General features: G+C 49.2%; 1 protein-coding gene across 1 annotated transcript in view; it reads left to right on the top strand.

Moving 5' to 3' along the window:
• The window catches only part of ITGA9 (integrin, alpha 9), a 369,261-nt gene that overhangs the window by 682 nt on the left and 355,694 nt on the right, over positions 1 to 12,885 (top strand). The window lies entirely within an intron of this gene.

Raw genomic sequence — 12,885 nt, 5'->3', positions numbered from 1 at the left:
AAAAGAAGGGACGAGGGAAGACACGGTCTCCGCTCCCGGACGACCCGGTGGGCTCCCCAGGAGGAGGGGGCCGGGCGCCTCTCCGGGTGGGAGAACCGCCGGGATTGCCCCTCGGCCTCCCAGGCAGTCTCGGCTTAACTCGGGCGCGAAGTAACTTGGTTCCTCTGCCTCCACGGGGCTCGGGAGGCCGGGCCAGCACCTCGAACGTCCCTCTCCGGGGTGACCGGCAGACTTCTCAGTTTCGAGAACTCTTGGTGACACCCCCCGCCCCCCCAACTCTCCCGGTTTAAGCGTCTCCTGCCGGCTTTGCAGCTGGAAGCGGTGTAACCGCGAAATGCGAGGGGGAGTGGGCTCGGTGTTCCTGGGGGAGATGCCAACTGAGTGGTCCTCAGGCTCATCAGGCCCTCTGGGGAAGCGAGCGAGAGGGTCGGGAAGGCAGGGAAGGGGGACAATCCAGGACACTCAGTGACAAGGCCGGTAGGGCTGGCTAGTGAGTGATTTCTGGGGCGGCCTGGGTCTCACCACACATGGAGGCAGCTGCCCTGGAGACAAGCACTGTATAGAGGTCGAGGAGGACAGCTGCCCCCTGAAAGTCCCCCTGAGAGCTCTCCTCATTAGGCACCATCTGCAAAGGGGCACAGAGCTTGAGTGGCCAACCCCAGAGGAGAAGCACCAGGGAGGTTGGTCTCTCCTTGGCCCTTTCCTCCCGCCTAAGGGCAAATGAAACAACCCCAGGAGGGGTCAGGCACTCCTCAAAGAGTTAGAGGGTGGATAGTTCCCCAGTGGGGCCTAGGCGGTAGCTAGTCCTGGACTGGTTTTATTGTGAGCATCCTTAGGGATTGCAGGCTGGAAGGGCAAAGACCTCCTCTGTGCTCAGCTTGCAGTTCCGCCTGGAATTGGACAGAGACTGATGGAACTGGGAGGGTTGGTAGATTCGTCTTGAGCATTCCTGGAAAATCGGGAACTTTGTGACCTGCCAGCCCTTTAACAATCATGACGTTTAGGAGAGCTGCCTCCAGGAGAACCAGCTTTGAAGGTCTTTGTGTAGCTCCTGCCCAGTTCCCTGTCTCCCTCCCTACTGTTTACCCCAGTTCCTGAGTTAAAGGCCAATTGTCATTTCCTGCAATTGCCAAATCTCCCCTTGACAGCAAAGCAGGCTGACACCTTTTCTGTGTCCTCCCGTGTACTCAGTGTGCCCTGTGGACTTTGAATTTGGTAGAGAAGGTGGCCTGGGCAGGAGCAGGTAGAGAACACATCCCAGGATCCGAGGCTAGGCTCCGGGACTGTGTGACCTTGGCACAAAGCGTGTGGGGAGGGCTGTCAAAAATAGGACTAGTCGGGGCAGGGGGCTGCTGAGGAGGGGCAGGCGGGGAAGCTGAAGCATCACTGATGCGGGAGGACCTTTACCGTACAGAGAGCTGCCAGGACCTACCTCCTGGACTTGGACGGGCGGCAGGTGGAAGCTGCCCTAGCTCAGAGCAAGTAGGGGGAGTCAAGACCTGGAAAAAGAGTTCAGTCTGCTTTTTGTGTTTTTAAAGTCTTTTGGCCAAGCCGCACTGCATGTAGGATCTTTAGGTCCCCAACCAGAGATCAAACCTGGGCCCCCTGCAGTGGAAGCACAGTCTTAACTATTGGACCACCAGGGATGTTCCCAGTCTGCTTTGTTTTAAAAAAGGGGATGAGGAAAGCCTGTGTGATGTGAATAAATTTGGCAAGTGCAGGGAAAGACCCAGGGTATGTGGCAGAGAGGGGTTGAGGATGGAGGGTCATGCTGGTTAGTGGCCGTGGTGTCACGGGAGATGTGGAGCAGATATTTCAGGGATTCAGAGGAGCCCCTCATCACAGCCAGGCTGCTGGTCTCAAAAGCTTTCTCTCTGCTTCTTATACTGAGTGGGCTGCTCTTTTTTTTCTTATTCTTTTTTTATATTATTATTGAGATATAATTCACACATAACATTAATTCCAGGTGTACAGCATAATGACTTGATATACATATATATTTTGAAATGGTCACCACAATAAGTTCATCCTAACATCGGTCATCAGACACAGTTACAATTTGGTGTGCCATGAGAACTTTGAAGACTTACTACTCTCTTAGCAACTTTTAAATATGCAATACAATATTGTTAACTATAGTCACCGTGCTGCATATTACATCTCCACGACTTATTTTTATTAAATTCTCTTGGAGTATAGTTGCTTTACAGTGTCATGTTAGTTTCCACTGTACAAGGTGAATCAGTGATACATGTATGTATATCCCCTCTTGCTTGGATTTCCTTTCCCTTTCTATCACCACAGAGTATTATGTAGGGTTCCCTATGCTCTACAGTAGGTTCTCATTAATTTCCTATTTTACACATAGTAGAATCCCAGTCTCCCAACAGCCTGCTCTTTTTATCTGACTTCTTGTCCCTATAAATTTTCAAGTACCAACTAATCCCTCCTGTGATCTATTTAAAGCAGTTTTTCCTTTGCCTCTCCCCTACTCCACACTGCCTTGATTTTGTATTAGTTCTTGCTTATCTCCTTGACTTGTATCCTTCTGCTGTTTCTTCCAAGCATCTTGGGCTTTCGTCATAGCTTAGTCAGTAAAGAATCTGCCTGCAATGCAGGAGACCCAGGTTTGATTCCTGCATCAGGAAGATCCTCTGGAGAAGGGAATGGCAACCCACTCCAGTATTCTTGCCTGGAGAATCCCATGGACAGAGGGGCCTGGCAGGCTACAGTCCATGGGCTCAGACATGACTGAGCGACTCAACCAGCGCCAAGCATCTTGTCTCCCTTCTCTCGCTTCTCGGTCTTAGACCTTGAACATTATTCTCTGCTGACTGGGTTGCCCAGTCTTGGTATACCATGGCCTTTGAAGGAAGAGACTTCCAGCATCTCCTATTTTCTTCTTTCTTTTCCTTCTATCTTTAGAGGCTAGACTTACTGTGATAATCATGAAACTTCCTCCAAAGGCCTCCCACTTGCATAGGCCTCTACCCAGGCCCTGTGCTTAATTCTGTACTCATAATTTTGTATTCATTTTCTTAAGGGTAGTTGTCCTGTATTTGTAGGATTCAGGCCCTGTGGAATCTGGAACTGCTACTCGGTCTCTACCTTAACTTTCAGCTCTGGGGTTTATTGACTGACTTAGTGACTGATGGTTGGGCTCTACCTACCAGGCAGTTCTTGGGTCCTGGATCTTTTAGCTTTGCTTGAGGGACAGGCAAGTTGTTTCCAATGATTCACTATTATAAACAGCAGCAGGGTAAACATCCTTCTAACAAAAGCCTTGCGGACATCCTTAATTATTTCCTTTGCATAAGTTCCTGGGCTTAGAATCACTCTGTCAGAGAGGGAGGGAGGCTTTCAGGCATTTTCTCTGAGTTTCCATAGTGCCAATGAAGCTGAAATGTGAACTTTAGGGGGATGTATTAATTGTGGAGTAATGTACCAAAGGGCTGCTCCAGTCCAATGGGGGAGCAGAGCCACCTACATGAAGGAGACTTCAAAAAGATGACAGAGTCGGGTTGGGTGTAAGTGGTAGACTTGACGAGGAAAAGTCATGTATTGAAACTCTGAATGGAACAGAAGGCAGTGTTCACTAAACCTCATGTCTTTCGTCTTTCTTCTTGAGCAGAGATTATTCTGTAGCTTCTTCATTCAGTCTTTCATGGTTTAATAGTTTTGCCTCATGCTAATTAAACACCTTTTTACAGGTGGGAGGATTTGTCTTGTGTAAGGTAAGGAGGGAGGGGAGTGCTGCGTGGCGGGGAGAGTGGGGGTTCTGCAGGGGTCAGAGAGGAGGGGTCCCCGGACCGAGGGCCCCCCAGGCACACATCACAGAGCACCCGCATGTGCTCTGTCAGCAGAACTAGTTATGGGGACTAGTCTGTGTCTTCTCGAACCCCATAACTGAGCATTCCAAGCATTTTGTTTTTAAACCAGAATTGTCACTGACCTGAGGTCCTAGCTCTCCGTGTGTGGGGTGGTGGTGGGGGGCTTGCCTTCTGAGCCGCGGACCCTCATCCTGCACTTGCAGTCATGCTGCGTTGAGAACGGAGCACGACCCCACCTCTCTCCGAGGGTGTGGCTTGAGTGGCCTCTGCCACATGCTCTGGGCAGTGAGCGTTGTCCCCCTGGCCAGATGGACCGCAGTACCCCAGGGAGTGTGATAGACGTCGCTGGTATCGGTTTGGATGCAAACAGCAAGGGACTCGGTTTCTGTTTTTTCCCAGTGATCCCTGTCTGCCTGCCCTGAGCTAGCGTCCTCTCCCAAACCTGCCACCCCCAGCTCTTCTTGCCCCATTTGAACAACAAGCAAGAGGTACCAGGGAACACGGACAGAGCAGATTTCTGTCCCCTTCCTGTAGACATGGACAGTCCCTCAGCTGCAGGGCAGACAACTGTGACACCCTGTGAGATAAATACATGCAGCCCGGCAGGCGTCCAGGCCCCGGAACGGGGTTCTTTCACACCCTCCCCTCCCCTCCTTCCTCTGGGCCCCAGACGCCCCGGAGTCTGAGGCGGTTGGGTGCCCTGGCTTCCTTTCTGGAGACGTGCTTCCTGCCCCATCTCCCGGGACACATCAAGACGGCTGTGCTCCGGCCCAGAGCAAGTGCTCGGAAATGGAAGAGGCGCCGGCATTCGCTTTGTTAAGGTTGTCTGAGCATCACTCAGTGAGGAACAGGAGGCGATTCAGAGCCGAGGGGAACATGGCATCCTCTCATTTGCATGAAGCTTGAGAATTAAGAGAACAAGCTAGCTGGTTCTGCACTGCCAGTGCAGTGGCCACGAGCCAGCTGTATTGCCATTTGAATTAATTACTACCAGGGATTTCCCAGGTGGTCCAGTGGTTAAGACTGTGCTTTCACTGCTGAGGGCATGGGTTTGATCCCTGGTTGGGGAGCTAAGATCCTGCATCCCATACCGTGTAGCCAAAAAAAAAAAAAAAAAAATTTCAGCCAAATAAAATGAAGAATTCAGACCTGCAGTCACACCACCACATTTCAACTTGTCAGTAGCCACAGGTGCCTTATGGGTGCTGTTTTCAACAGCACACAGAACATTTTCACCATTGTGGAGAGTTCCAGTGCTTGTTTGAAGCAATGACTTGTGTCTTTTTTTTTTTTTAAGTTACTATTGAATTTGTTACAATATCACTTCTGTATTATGTTTTGATTTTTTGGCCATGAGGCATGTGGTATCTTAGTTCCCTGATCAGGGATCAAACTGGCACCCCCTGCATTGGAAGGTGAAGTCTTAACCACCAGACTGCCAGGGAAGTCCCTGACTTGTGTCTTAAACAGCTCAATAGAGATCCAAAGGCAATGTAACCAAGAAAAAAAAGTCAGCCTCTGCATATCTGAGTATTAAAACTGAAATGAGGGAGCTTAAATTTAATTAAAACTTAATAGCTGTCAGCCTCTTTTCATCCATCAAACATTGGAGTGCCTGCTCTATGCTGAGGGCTAGCGATTCAAGAATGAAAAATGCACTCAGCCTGATGGATGAGAAGACTGTGGGCTTCTCGCCTTGTACGTCAGGCAGAAATAAGATGTGGGCTCCGATGTGGGAGGGCAGGTCCTCAGGCAGGCAGGGGGAGTTCTGATAGGCAGAAAAGAGCCCCATGAAAATAGAACCTTTGGAAGGGGGATGCTGGGACCATGGGCCCTGTTCCCCACCCCGACCTGGCTTTGTGCAGAGGCACCCAGAGATGCTGGTGGCAGCCAGGCTGTCTCATAACCCCTGTGGCGAGGTCTTTGCCCAGCTCTCAGGCTGGGCTGTAACCCCACTTCCCCATCTGGGTTTTCTGGAAGTAGCTTTTTCAGATCTTGTTCCAGGTTCTTACTAGCCCTGCAGTGCCTGCTTTTTGAAAGTGCTCAAGAAGAGATGACACGCATATGAGGCCCCAGTTCTAAGGGGCCCTGGACAGCATCCCTTGAGGGTTTCCGTGACATTTCCCTGAAGATCTCAAGAAACTGGCAAGGGTGCTGTTTCCTGAGCTAGTGCTGAACACTGGCCAGGGCAGAGGCAGCTGTCACACTCCGGAGAGAACCTTCCAAGGCAAGAAGACAGACTCTCTCCAGCCAGTCTCTAACAGCCCAGAGTGTGAGAGTGTGAAGGGCCGGGCCCCGGCCAGCTCTGAGTCCCCAGCGAGCTGCTGCTGGTCAGGAAACGGTCTCCTTCTGATAACTCCCATTGTGATCTGTCTGCGGAGGATGCTGTTGTCACATTTATTAAAAGCAGCCATGGTGTTCTCAGAAACCACTTGCTTTCAAGGGTTTAACTTGAAACTTTAAGAAATGTAACTTTAAGAAATCAAAACAAATGACCCCATCAGATAGGACTTGCTGGGCATCTGCAAGAGGTCCAATCTTTCACAAGTGTGATAGTCTCTAGGGGAATCTTCAGGACCACATGGTGACTGGTGTCTAGTTTGCCAGATGGAGAAGTAAGGCTCACGGAGTTACATGCCTTGACCAGGGTCCATTCCAGCCTTGGCTAATCAGTGTGCACTGGGGCCCTCGGTCAGTCTGGGTCCTCTGGGAAGCAGATGCTAAGACAGAGATAGGAGTTGAAAAGAATTATGGGTACGGGGAGTAAGGCGGATGAAAGAACAGGGGAGATGAAACAGAATTGGGCAGGGAAAGCCTCAGACGGTGATGCGGGCCTGATAAAAGTCTCAGTCAACTTAGGGGGAAGCTGCTGTATAGAATAGGGAACTCAGCCTGGTGCTCCGTGATGACCTAGATGGGTGCGATGAGGGGGTGGGAGGGAGAGTCAAGAGGAATAAGATATAAGTATACTTAACAGCTGATTCACATTGCTGTACAGCAGAAACTAACACAACATTGTAAAGTAACTGTCCTCCAATTTAAAAAATATCCTATGATAAGCCATAGTGGAAAAGAATATTTAAAAAAAGAATGTGTATATATATATAATATATATATATACACACAACTGAATCACTTTGCTCTATAGTAGGAATTAACAACGTTGTAATTCAACTATACTTCAATAAACATCAGTAAGAAGAAGTCTTAGCTAACTCAACAGGGGCATCCCCAATCCCCAGCACCCCATATGATCATAGTCAGCCCCCGTGGTTGCCTGGGGAAGGCCTGGCCTCAGCTTGATTGCCTGAAAGGGGCGGCAGCTGGCGGCTGTCAGCTCACTGTCCCCTTGCAGCCCGATGGACGAGGTGCTGGGCTCAGTGGTAGACACGGAGCCCGTCATGTGTGAAGGGTCGTGTGAGGTGTGTCCCTCGGCCTGTGGCGTGGCAGGGATAATCTGTGCTCCTGCTCATCCTGCTGTATCAGCCCAGGCAGTGCTGGGATTCTGGGCTGTTAGGATAAGCCCCGAAGCAGACTTGCAGGGTGACTCTTCCTGACCTCGGGGAAATCACAGGCGAGGGGCGGAGGAGGAAGAGAGCTCCCACCTTATCCTGAGCCTCTGACCAGAGCTGCAACCCTGGTATCTTGTGACCCACAAAGCCTTAAGCCGTGTGGATTTGGAGGGACAGAGTAGTTGAACTGAGGCCGAAGCAGAGAAAAGTGTTTGATCATCACCTTTTTTTTTTTTTTTTTTGCTAGAGGGAGCCTTAGGAAGTGAAAGCGAATCCAAGATTGGTGAGAATCCAGTCTTTGAAACCACAGGGTCACTTGGTCCCCAGTTTCTGCTTTTCTGGGACTCTTGTTACGAGTTTAAATTTGTAGCAGCAGTAGCCACAGCACTGCTGATTGCTTAGCCCATGTTGAGTACCGTTCTACCTGCTTCATGTGTATTGACTCAACATTCCCTACAATTGCTTCAGCTAGTCGTCATTGTAGCCTCATTCACAAGGGGGAAACTGAGGCATGGAGGGACAGAGTAGTTGAACTGAGGCCTGCACCTTTGCCTCTCAAGAAGAGTTTAGGGCCTCAAGGCACCCAGACATCTGTGTTGTGAGACTCTGTCCTGCTTTCCTGAGAAGGTTCTGGAAGCTTACCAATGACACCCTTTGCAGATGTTTATTCAGGACCCACTGGCTACCTGTGTGGAGATACTGGGGTTTTGCTTTCCAGAGATGCTCAGTCCCTCAGGAAAGAGGGACCAGTCATCCTGCCAGGGATGTTTGTAGGGTCTTCGCTCACCCTAGGTCACAGTTAGGACAGATATGTCCTAGGAAATATGGAACGTTCTGGAATTCCCTGTATCCATCCTAACCTCTCTGGGTTTCCCTCCCTCCATCTGCTCCCTTGAGTGCTCCTGGCTCCCACGGCTTACTGAAAAAGTTTCCTTTGGAGAGTAGATGGGTAAGGAGGCCACCTCTGCTGGTGTTCAGGATTCACCCCTGGATTTGTAATATTGTTAAAGAAACCCACTCAGACTCAGAATTTCTGTATAAATGGCCAGAAGTATGAGAGCAAAGATGATTTAGGTCTGCCCCCCGCCCCCTGCAAAGCTCAGCATCAAAAAGGCATGGGATGAATTTCTTCCATCTCAGTTCATCTGTTGGTATGTTGAACCTCTCCCAGCCCTTCTGGACTGTCTAGCCTGGAAATGCTGCAACACGCACACACCCCAGAGCAAAGTTGGCTGTGTGCAGGCCCCTCCAAGGGCAGCAGTATGCAGGGTCCTGGCACCACCTCTCCACCAGCTCGGGTCCTGAAGTGGATGTTCTACACTCAGGGGAGTGGGGTCCTTCCTGACTCTGCCTTCCTTAGGGCCCCTGGTTCCCTGCTGCTGCTGCTAAGTCACTTCAGTCATGTCCGACTCTGTGAGACCCTATAGACGGCAGCCCACCAGGCTCCCCCGTCCCTGGGATTCTCCAGGCAAGAACACTGGAGTGGGTTGCCACCTGGTTCCCTAGCAACAACCAAATCCGTGGTCTGGGCCATAGCAGGTGCGCTGCTGAGATGTACAGTGGCCCTGCCGGCCTGCCTTCGCCCCCATTTAGAAGCTGTGTGTTCTTAGCAAGTTGCTTTAGGTGTTTGAGCCTCAGTCTCTCCTCTGTGAAAGAGGAACAAGGAGAGTTTGTACTGCATGACATTGTGGGGGGAATTAAATGAGATTATGTCTGCAAAGCCTGAAACATAACGTGTGCCACGTAGTAGAACCTGGATAAATCTGAGTAGCTGTTTCTTCCTGTTTCTTTGAGCCAGCATTCCAAGCTAATGATCTTCATCCTGACTTCAGATGCTAAAATTTTGCTTTCAGAGCATTTGTTGATTCATTCATTTATCAAAATTTGAGCGTCAGCACTCCATACAGAAATGAATGAGACACTCTTTATTATGTGTCATCTGTAAAATTTTGGTCATGCCCAGCATCAGTCTGCATTTTTGTTTATTTATTCATATGTCTGTTTCCAAAGATCTGAGTTGGCTACTTTCATAGGAGACTTGTGGGACTGTAAAGCCTGAAGTTTTTAAAAATCTTTTTAAAATCCAAGTATAATTGGTTTACAATATTATGTGTTTCAAGTGTACAACATAGTGATTCAATATTTTTATAGATTATACTTCTTATAAAGTAACTATAAAATATTGACTACATTCCCTGTGCTGTTCAATGTATGCTTGTAGCTTATTTATTTTATGTACAGTAATTTGTACCTCTTTAGGGCTTCCCTGGTAGCTCAGGCAGTAAAGAATCTGCCTGCAATGCGGAGACCTGGGTTCAATCCCTAGGTCAGGAAAATCCCGTGGAAACTGGAATGGCAACCCACTCCAGTATTCTTGCTTGGAGAATTCTGTGGACAGAGGAGCCTGGTGGGCTACAGTCCATGGGGTCGCAAGAGTCAGACACGACCGAGTGACTAACACACGCACAATTTCCTACCACTGTCTTGCTCCTCCCTGCTTCCCTCTCCCCTTTGGCGAGCACTAGTTCCCTGTATCTGAGTCTGTTTCTGTTTTGTTATGTTCATTTTTTTGTTTTATGGTTTAGGTTCCACACATGAGTGATTGCATATAGTATGTGTCTTTCTCTGACTTATTTCACTGAGCATAACACCGTCCAAGTCCACCCATGTTCTTGAAATTTTGCCATTTGCTTGCTTTCTTGTGGCTGAGTAATATCACATTGTATATATACCACATCTTTATCCATTCATCTGTCGCTGGACACTTAGGTTGCTTCCAAGTCTTGGCTATTGTAAATAATACTGCTGTGAATATTGGGATGCATGTATCTTTTCGAATTAGTGTTTTTGTTTTCTAGGAATGGAATTGTGGATCGTATGGGGATTCTATTTTCAGGTTTTTAAGGAACCTCCATGGTGGCTGCCCCAGTTTCCATTCCCACCAACAGTGTGGGAGGGTTCCCTTTTCTCTACATTTGTTATCTGCAGTCTTTTTTGATGATGGCCATTCTGACAAGGGTGCGATAAAACCTGTCATTTCGCATGGCTCTTCCTTCTCTCAGAGAGCAGATTGGAAGCCATTCCTATTCTGGGGAGCCCTGTCCTTCATGCCAGCATCCAGATAAGTCTGGGAGCTAAATCCACACTTCCAAGGAGCTGGTGAGGATCTTAGCCAAAAAAAAAAAAAGTAAATGTAAAAGTATTGACCTGTTTTTCTTAGAGAAGAAAAATTTTTTCAAGAAACCAACAGGAAGACCTCAAGACCCAGGTCTCCAGAGTTCTGCAACGTGCTCTGGCTCTCAGATTTTAATGTCTACCTAATGCTCTCAGGTGGGGAAGGAAAACCTCAGCTCTTTGCCATGTTTCCGTCTCTGGGTGTATCTACCAGGGCCTGAGCCCCTGGCCGGGGCAGCAGCCTCTGAGGACCCTTTATTCCCATCCAGGGCGGCCAAGGGGGTTTAATTCCTCTCTGAGGCGGGCCCCTCCCTGTGACTCTGTTCTTTCCCCGTTGGTCGTGGAATTCCACCAGTTTCCTTCTCAGGGCGTGCAGGATTTGGCATGGTCAGGTAACTTTCCTGGCTCTGGCTCATCCAGTCCTGGCTGTGTTTTGCCTAGGAATGGATGTGGAGTGATTCCTGGGGTTTCCCTGAGGTGCGGTGGACAGGCAGCGATTGAATTCCACTCCTGTAACTAAAACATGGGTCCCCGGGGAAGTTTTGGTTTGGGGATCAAATGCCTGAAAGCAGACCTAATGGGTTTAAGGTTTTTAATCCCCACTTGCTGTCCTTGATCTGGCTGTAGTTTCGCCCTGCCGAATCACTGATGCGGTATTTGTGGGAGAGAGGAAACCTTGGGGACAGTGTCCGTTCCAAGCCTTCCCAAGGAGGCAGCTGTGTTTCAACCCTTTCCTGCCACCTGTGTCCCTGGGGAACTGACCCGTGGTTTGCTCTCAGAGGGTGAGGGGTAGGTTCAGAGCTGGATGGGTGGCTGGATGGGAGCCCTGGTGACCAGCTTCCCCCGACACGGGTCAACCAAGGAAGTGGCTGTGTTGGAAAAATGGAGCGCACTTAACCTGCCACATAGGAGGGAGTTCACAGGGACTGGAAAGAGCATGCCCTTGGACGTGGGCCCCTGGGTTCAGACCCCAGCCCTGCCACTTAGGAGCAGTGTGCCCATCGTCTCAGTAAAAACACGAAACGCTGCCTGGCAGGATTGCCTCGGACAGGAAATCAGACAATCCATGAGCATGGCTGGGGCCGGCAGATGAACAGATGGGCCCACATTTCCAGATAGGTGCGTGAACTGCTCATTTAGAGAGGCGGCACCTTATTGTAGTTTTGATTTGCATTTCTCTAATCCCATGGACGGAGAAGCCTGGTAGGCTGCAGTCCATGGGGTTGCACAGAGTCGGACACGACTGAAGCGACTTAGCAGCAGCAGCCGCAGTCATTATCCATATTGAGCATCTTTTCATGTGCCTATTGGCCTTCTGTACGTCTTCTTTGGAGAAATGTCTATTTAGGTCTTCTACCCGTTTTTTGTTTGGGTTGCTTGTTTTTTTTGTTGTTGTTGAGTTGTATAAGCTGTTCATATATTTTGGAAATTAATCCCTTGTCAGTTGCATTGTTTGCAAATATCTTCTCTCATTCTGTAGGTTGTTTTTGCATTTTGTCTAGGTTTCCTTGTTGCAAAAGCTTGTAAATTTGATCAGGTCCCATTTGTTTATTTTTGCTTTTGTTTCTAATGCCTTGGGAGACTGACCTAAGACTACACTGGTACAATTTATACCAGAGAATGTTTTGCTTTTATTCTCTCCTAAACATCAAGGTCATATTGTATAGCACAGGGAACTGTATATTCAATATCCTGTGACAAGCCATAATGGAAAAGAATATGAAAAGGATTATATATGAATCGGAGAAGGCAATGGCAAGCCACTCCAGTACTCTTGCCTAGAAAATCCCATGGATGGAGGAGCCTGGTAGACTCCCTGGTAGTCCATGGGGTCGGTTCGAGTCGGACACGACTGAGTGACTTCACTTTCACTTTTCACTTTCACACAATGGAGAAGGCAGTGGCAACCCACTCCAGTGTTCTTGCCTGGAGAATCCCAGGGACGGCAGAGCCTGGTGGGCTGCCGTCTATGGGGTCACACGGAGTCGGACACGACTGAAGCGACTTAGCAGCAGCAGCAGCAGCAGCAGCATATATGAATAGCTCAGTCGCTTTGCTGTAGAGCAGAAATTAACAGAACATTTTAAATCAACTGTAAATAATGGCTTCTCCGGTGGGTCAGCTGGTACTTGCCTGCCAATGCAGGAGACACAGGACGAGGGTTTGATCCCTGGGTGGGGAAGATCCCCTGGAGAAGGAAATGGCACCCCACTCCACTATTCTGGTCTGGAGAACCCAGGGCTACAGATTGTGGGGGTTACAGTCCATGGGGCTACAGTCCATGGAGGTTGCAAAGAGTCGGATACAACTGAGCCCACATGCACACATTACTTCAATAAAATTTCAGAGTGGCGGGGCGGGGTGGGGCG

Source organism: Bison bison, unplaced genomic scaffold (assembly GCF_000754665.1).
Source record: "Bison bison bison isolate TAMUID 2011002044 unplaced genomic scaffold, Bison_UMD1.0 scf7180017864043, whole genome shotgun sequence".
Lineage (NCBI taxonomy): Eukaryota > Metazoa > Chordata > Mammalia > Artiodactyla > Bovidae > Bison > Bison bison.
Note: the sequence above shows the minus strand (reverse complement) of the source record. Positions and strands in the feature narration are given on the sequence as shown.